Here is an 8,318-nt window from a genome sequence, read left to right as displayed (position 1 = left end):
CATCTGTCCCACCTTAGTCTTCCTCTGTTCATATGCCTCTTCTTAAAGTTATAAAGCCATGGGTCTTGTGATCTGTTCTCATGCACATGACACAAACAAATGTCTGGTCTTTCCTACAGAAGAGTTCTAACAGTTTGTCATGCTTCTGACATATCCTGTCCTCCAGGTTCTCCACAGGGTGGATCAGCTTGTGTTTTCTTCATGGCTGCAACTCTCTGATGAGGGCTCCAGGTGAGTCTCACAGTAAGAGGCCAGACACAACAGACAAGACTTCAGGGCTTGAGCTTGGTACATGTACAGTAGTCACATGACACTTCAGGTTTAGTAGGACGCAGGTCTGGACTGATGGTAGCTTTCAGTGGCTCTGACTCCTGACATGAGCAGCCATCTCAGAGATTAAAAGTGTTGACATAGAGATCTGGTCTCTTATTCAAAAGTCATTTTACACATGGGACACTGACACAGGTCACTGTTGTCCCAGTACTTGGTGATACAGGCTTTGCAGAAGTTGTGTCCACATGGAATAGAGACAGGATCAGTAAACACATCCAGACAGATAGAACACTGGAACTGATCGTCAGACAGGAGACTGCTGCAGGAAGCCATTTCTAGAATAAGACCAGGAGTGAACTTATGAAACTAAATAGACTGAAATCACCTTTAGTTCACCACAATTTAGTTCACAACAAGTATCTTGTTGTTCAGTATAGTCCTGGAATCTGTGATTCTGTAACTCTACACTGTGTATGTGTGTATGTCTGTGTGTGTGGTGGTGTCAGAGACAAGGGTAGAGCCAGAAGGTCTGGCTGCAGGGTTTGGGAGAGAAGCCCTCAGATGGGGACGGGGATGCTTGGTTGAGTTCCGGTGCAGCCCTCCGGTCCCTCTCCCCGTTAGTATTCAGTGGGAGGTTTTCAGTGTTGTTATTGTGGTTGATATTACTAGCATAGTTTTTCTGCCTTCATGTCTGCCGCTATCTTTTTCACTCTCCCTCTGACACTTTCCTTCTTTCCCTTCCTCCCTTCCTTCCAAAACACGTGAATGTCTGAAGAGTCATCGACCATCCTGTACCTGAAAGACTGTCTGTGCTGGGTGGTGTTGGCCGATGTAACCAGGCCATGTCATGAAGCCTCACAGCTCCACTCCAGCTCCGAAGAAATGGAGAGAAGAGCAGATAGAGAAGGTGACAGGAGGAGGGGGGGTTAGTATGAAACCGAAAGTGCAGAAGATGGTGCGGGCTGAAAGAGAGAGAGAGACAGAGATAGGAGAGAGAGGGGGGGGGGGGAGAGAGAAGGGAGAGAGAGAGAGACAGAGAGAGAGGAGAGGATGTTTCTTGGGTTGAAAATCAGAACAAGGACCAGAACGAGCAGACTGATTTAAGTCTCTCCCCCCCCTCTCCCCCACCCCAGGTAGACAGTCAGAGTCGAAGCTTCAAACTACTGGATAGACCTCTGTGCTCTGTGTTCCCCAGAGGCAAAGAACATCTTCTGCTCTGCTTTGTGGAGAGTGCATCTGTCAGAACCAGTGACCCACTTACCTGCATGGAGGGCTTGGAGTGGGTAGATGTTCAGATGGACTTGTTAGTGGTCCATATCTCTTTGCATCTGACATCCACCAACACACACACCATGGTTTTTGTCTCACTGCCGATAGCACTGTGTCATTCACAACTCCTACAACCATTCTCTTCCCTGTGCATCCACCTCCATCTACAGCTGCTTACTTGCCGACAAATATCTGAAAACACAACAAAGCTTTACGTCTTTAAAAAACCTGTCAGGTGGCATTTACCTGACTTCAGTGGGCGGGATTCTTCTCAGCAGGGTAACTGTCTATGGGGTGGATAGAGAAGCGTTCCAAAATGGGAGAAGTTTCACGTAGGTGACAGGGAAAGACATACGTTTTGAAAATGACATCATATCCTGTACGCTGTCTTACGTATCCTCTGTGCAGCATCTTGATGTGTTTTCCTCGTTGTTTGTCAGGGTGATCAGCCTCCATTGGCAGATGAAGGTATTCTTTGCAGTCACAGATAGCCCCCCCCCCAACACACACACACACACCTCATTCTCTTCCAAACCGAGTGCAGCCCTCCACCATCTTGTCCCCTAATGGCCGTATTCATCCTCAAGAGCCACTTGTGAGAGTCGACACGGTATCTGCAACCAACCCAACTTCCCTCTATCGTGACCAAACCAACGGTCGCGTTTTACTGCCAATCAGCCGTTGAGGCTCCGGATAATGAAATCAAAGTCTATTGTGCAGGAAGCCGGCATCACGGCTGTACACTGATAGGGGGGATTCAGTTAGTGACACGCCGTTTGTGATCAGGGCCAGAGGAGGAGCCCTTCATCATGAGGAGGAGGAGGAGGAGGGGGGAGGGGGAGGGGGGAGGGGGAGGGGGGAGGGGGAGGGGGAGGGGGAGGGAGGAGGAGGAGGAGGAGGAGGAGGAGGAGGAGGAGGAGGAGGAGGAGGAGGATGCAGTGGCAGAAGCTGGCTGGCCACAAACTGGGGAAGAGAGAGAGAGAGAGAGAGAGAGAGAGAGAGAGAGAGAGAGAGAGAGAGAGAGAGAGAGAGAGAGAGAGAGAGAGAGAGAGAGAGAGAGAGAGAGAGAGAGAGAGAGAGAGAGAGAGAGAGAGAGAGAGAGAGAGAGAGAGAGAGAGAGAGAGAGAGAGAGAGAGAGAGAGAGAGAGAGAGAGAGAGAGAGAGAGAGAGAGAGAGAGAGAGAGAGAGGGCAGTCTTGCTTCACCATGGCGTCTGCGTTCAGCCCTGACCCCCCCCCCCCCCTTCACCCCCCCACCTTCACTATTCCTCCCACTGCCCAGACAGCTAATCATCTGCTGCACTAGCAGACCCTTGTGAGTGTGTGTGTGAGTGGGTTACAGACAATGCTGTGGTGGAGAGAGCGTGTGTGTGTGTGTGCGTGTAGCGGGTAGAGATTGAGATGAGTCGTGTCACCGTTTTGCGGGACCACCTGTCATGGTTGTCAGGCTGCATGTCGGCCTGTGTTTCTCCCACTGGCCCTCCTGTACCTGCTGACCTTCCTGTCTCAGCCACTGAGTGTCAACCTCTCTCTCTCTCTACCTGTCACACACATGCACACACACTCTCTATCTTTATCTGTCCCGTACACTTCCACACACACATTCTGTCTCTCTTCCACAAAGACACACGTAGAAAAACACACTCACACACACACCCATGGAAAACACACACACCCATGGAAAACACACACACACTCTCTCCATCAAACGCACAGCGCCTCGTCCTCGTCACCAAGGAAGGACAGGGAGCCGGCACAATGTCTTCAGGCAGAATGTGCCTCTACACAACGTCCTCACACGAGCACACACTGTCAAGGTCTCTTTCTGTCTCTCCACCCACCCCCACCCCTCCAGCCACACACATACAAGAAGAAAAAGCATTGGAGCCAGAGGCTATTGAGGGACTGTGTTTTACCTGGGCTTGACTGAGTCCTTCAGTCTTTGTCTGAGGTCTCTCTCTGTATGGACGTGTTCTGTGAACGCTGGGATGTCTCCATGCAGTGCGTGTGGGAGGTTCCCTGCATGGAAGAAGCGGGGGCTTATGGCAGCGTTGTCATTTCTCCTGACGCGTGTTCGTCCTGCAGAGACGCCACAGCCGAGGGTTCCTGGCTCACAGCCCTCTGATTGGCCCAGTCGCTCTCTTCCTGCTGTGGAAAGGAGATGAAGTCAAATAAGAGCTGAACAACATCCTAACACCGGCAAGGTGGCAGGGCTGTTTGTATTCTGGGTGGTGGGGGTGGGGATGCTGGTGGTGGTGGGGGGAGACGAACACACACACACCACACACAGCACAGGCTGGAATGAGACAGATATTCCATCGTCACTCGTCACTGCTAGTCACTCGTACTTGAACTTCTATGCTGGCCAGGCTATGCTAGCCTGTTCCCTCTCCTATGCTGAGACACACAGGTCTGACACGTCCACATGACCTAACCCTACCCTGGCGCACACGTCTCCTTGGTGCTCAGCACAACAAAACAGGCGACCAGCAGGCAGCAGGCAAACTGGTTCTCAGTCAGCCAGATCAGGACAGACATTGTAGTGAGCTGCTTTGTCCACCACAGGGACCACCAGATGTTCCTGCTGTAACTGTAGTTTACACCCACAGGGTGTACAGCTACCGAAGGCATCTTTTGCTCACACACATTCTGTCCTCTCTTCATAACGTACAGATACATTTCTGTCTGTCTGAAGATACTGCCTGTTACGGTGTTAGGGAGAGAGGGGTGCTGTGGTAGAGAGGGGGTCAGGTGCGCTGTTGCAGATGGTGAGCCTGTTTTCTGGCTGGCTCGTATACACATATATGTGCATATAAATATGATTACCCTAAACAACTTAAACACACTGACCGAAGCAGGTGAGAGAAAGCAGGAGTTTGTGCTCTTCAGAGCATTTCCAACTTGAACAGAACTATTGTGAACCTGAAACACAACTGTGTGTTTGTACATCATCCCTGAATACAAGCACCATGTTAGGATCTCATGTTGGAGGTTTTCAAACGTTCTCATAGGTGATTCGTGCTTTTCACTGATTGTGGTAGTGTAAAAAATATACTTTTTTAAAGGATTGAATGAGGTTTTATATTCCTTTATTGCATTTTAGGTCATTTTATTTCATTCGTTCACTGGTACATTTAGGTGACATCTCGTTGCCATATTTCATAAAACATATTATTACTTGGGGACTGGATAATATTTCCTGTTTTAAGATTTTTGCCTTTATTTGATACAGACCGTGAAAGAGTGACAGGAAAGGTAGTATTGAAGAGAGAAAAGTAGGAATCGTCTCAGGCTGGACTCAAACCCCAGTCACTGAGTCAGGCCTTAGTCTGTGAGACACTCTACCCAGTGAGCCACCAGGGGAGCACTGCCTCTGTTTACAGATTTTTTTATAAATCTTTGAACATCTAAATTACTTTGTCTCCAACATACCCCACAACTGTTTTGTTCAGATTAATATTTTGTAATAAAAGTTTCTTTTGAACTCCAGCATTTCCACATCTTCTTTTTTCACTGTGTGACCGGAGTGATGATCAGAGGGGCAGAGTTTTTACCTCCATCATTCAGACAGGGACTGAATAATGGATAGAGTTTCTCAGTGAAGGTGCAGCCAGTGAAAGAGTAGATATGAGACCTGGCCTCCACATCATAAAAGGAGACCAGACCCTCCTCATAGTCCACAAACACCCCCACCTTCTGGGGCTTCTGTCTCAGGGAGAGGAGGACAGAGGGGCCAGCCAGAGCCTTGTACTCATCTCCATTCCTCAGCCATACAGTCCAGTATCCATTGTTAGGCCTCAGGTGTGATCTCCCCCTTCCTGTTGATGGACTCTCTGGCCACTCCCAGATCCCACTTACTCTTCCCCTCAACCTGCACCTCATAGTAGAACCTCCCTGAGGAGAAGCCCTGCTTTCCCAGGACATGGATACAAAAATCAAACCTCTCTGGGTTGTCCCAGAGATCCAGCTTTATGGCTCCATGTCTCACTTGTTTCCCATCCTCAGACAGGATGAGTTTGGGATGTGCTGTATCAGGGTCCAGAGTCACATCCACTGCATACTGCTGAATCCTCTTCAGCTTGACTTCAGGCAGCTTCTTCATCTCTTTATTGAGTGTCTCCTCCAGCTGAGACACAGCTCTCCTCACTGCCCTCACACTCAGACCACTGTGGACACTGATCTCAGACCAGTCCTTGGTGTGTGGAGGGGTTGCTCAGGGATGGGAAGCTCTGGAGCAGGTGGAGGTGGTCCTCAGTGTGTGAGAGCTGCTCCAGCTCAGTGCTTCTCCTCTTCAGCTCAGTGATCTCCTGCTCCAGATCTTGAATCAACCCTTCAGCCTGTTTCTCTGCTGCTTTCTGCTTCTCCTCAATCACCTCAATGAGCTCAGCCTGGCTTCTCTCAATGGAGCGCACCAGGGCAGTGAAAACCTGAACACTGTCTGCTATCTCTCTCTCTGCACCACTCTTGCTAGTCTCTACTGACAGTTTTGATCTCCTGAACCTTACTAGATCTTTCCTCCATCATCTGCTTCATCTCAGTCATCATCTGTCCCACCTTAGTCTTCCTCTGTTCATATGCCTCTTCTAAAGTTATAAAGCCATGGGTCTTGTGATCTGTTCTCATGCACATGACACAAACAAATGTCTGGTCTTTCCTACAGAAGAGTTCTAACAGTTTGTCATGCTTCTGACATATCCTGTCCTCCAGGTTCTCCACAGGGTGGATCAGCTTGTGTTTCTTCAAGGCTGCAACTCTCTGATGAGGCTCCAGGTGAGTCTCACAGTAAGAGGCCAGACACAACAGACAAGACTTCAGGGCCTTGAGCTTGGTACATGTACAGTAGTCACATGACACTTCAGGTTTAGTAGGACGCAGGTCTGGACTGATGGTAGCTTTCAGTGGCTCTGACTTCCTGACATGAGCAGCCATCTCAGAGATAAAAGTGTTGACATAGAGATCTGGTCTCTTATCAAAAGTCATTTACACATGGGACACTGACACAGGTCACTGTTGTCCCAGTACTTGGTGATACAGGCTTTGCAGAAGTTGTGTCCACATGGAATAGAGACAGGATCAGTAAACACATCCAGACAGATAGAACACTGGAACTGATCGTCAGACAGGAGACTGCTGCAGGAAGCCATTTCTAGAATAAGACCAGGAGTGAACTTATGAACTAAATAGACTGAAATCACCTTTAGTTCACCACAATTTAGTTCACAACAAGTATCTTGTTGTTCAGTATAGTCCTGGAATCTGTGATTCTGTAACTCTACACTGTGTATGTGTGTATGTCTGTGTGTGTGGTGTGTCAGAGACAAGGGTAGAGCCAGAAGGTCTGGCTGCAGGGTTTGGGAGAGAAGCCCTCAGATGGGACGGGGATGCTTGGTTGAGTTCCGGTGCAGCCCTCCGGTCCCTCTCCCCGTTAGTATTCAGTGTGAGTTCTGCTGCAGCGTGTGTGTTCTACTGCAGCCCGTCCTTCTCAGACACAGAAGCTTCCCTGAGTCTGTCCAGGAAGGTGGAGGAGCGCTGAGGCAAGTGTTGACTTTTACTGAGCCTCTGGACTCACTGGGGAGGAGGAGGAGGGAGGAGACGGGAGGAGAGAGGAGGGAGGAGACAGGAGGAGAGAGGAGGGAGGGAAGAGACAGGAGGAGAGTAAGGAGACCGGAGAGATAAGGAACAACAGGAAAGAGGAAGGAGGGAAGAGAGAAAAGGGAGGTTTTCAGTGTTGTTATTGTGGTTGATAATTACTAGCATAGTTTTTCTGCCTTCATGTCTGCCGCTATCTTTTTCACTCTCCCTCTGACACTTCCTTCTTTCCCTTCCTCCTTCCTTCCAAAACACGTGAATGTCTGAAGAGTCATCGACCATCCTGTACCTGAAAGACTGTCTGTGCTGGGTGGTGTTGGCCGATGTAACCAGGCCATGTCATGAAGCCTCACAGCTCCACTCCAGCTCCGAAGAAATGGAGAGAAGAGCAGATAGAGAAGGTGGACAGGAGGAGGGGGGTTAGTATGAAACCGAAAGTGCAGAAGATGGTGCGGCTGAAGAGAGAGAGAGACAGAGATAGAGAGAGAGGGGGGGGGGGAAGAGAGAGGGAGAGAGAGAGAGACAGAGAGAGAGGAGAGGATGTTTCTTGGGTTGAAAATCAGAACAAGACCAGAACGAGCAGACTGATTTAAGTCTCTCCCCCCCCTCTCCCCCACCCAGGTAGACAGTCAGAGTCGAAGCTTCAAACTACTGGATAGACCTCTGTGCTCTGTGTTCCCCAGAGGCAAAGAACATCTTCTGCTCTGCTTTGTGGAGAGTGCATCTGTCAGAACCAGTGACCCACTTACCTGCATGGAGGGCTTGGAGTGGGTAGATGTTCAGATGGACTTGTTAGTGGTCCATATCTCTTTGCATCTGACATCCACCAACACACACACCATGGTTTTTGTCTCACTGCCGATAGCACTGTGTCATTCACAACTCCTACAACCATTCTCTTCCCTGTGCATCCACCTCCATCTACAGCTGCTTACTTGCCGACAAATATCTGAAAACACCAACAAAGCTTTACGTCTTTAAAAAACCTGTCAGGTGGCATTTACCTGACTTCAGTGGGCGGGATTCTTCTCAGCAGGGTAACTGTCTATGGGGTGGATAGAGAAGCGTTCCAAAATGGGAGAAGTTTCACGTAGGTGACAGGGAAAGACATACGTTTTGAAAATGACATCATATCCTGTACGCTGTCTTACGTACTCGTGCAGCATCTTGATGTGTTTTCCTCGTTGTT

The 8,318-nt window shown here is 49.3% G+C and overlaps 1 pseudogene; it reads right to left on the bottom strand.

Annotated features, from left to right (window-relative positions):
• Positions 1-5,019: 5,019 nt before the first annotated feature.
• Positions 5,020-6,684, bottom strand: LOC136959985 (E3 ubiquitin-protein ligase TRIM39-like; annotated as a pseudogene).
• Positions 6,685-8,318: the final 1,634 nt, after the last annotated feature.

The sequence above is a fragment of the Osmerus mordax genome, chromosome 17 (assembly GCF_038355195.1).
Source record: "Osmerus mordax isolate fOsmMor3 chromosome 17, fOsmMor3.pri, whole genome shotgun sequence".
NCBI lineage: Eukaryota > Metazoa > Chordata > Actinopteri > Osmeriformes > Osmeridae > Osmerus > Osmerus mordax.
This window is presented reverse-complemented; position numbering and strand designations above follow the sequence as displayed.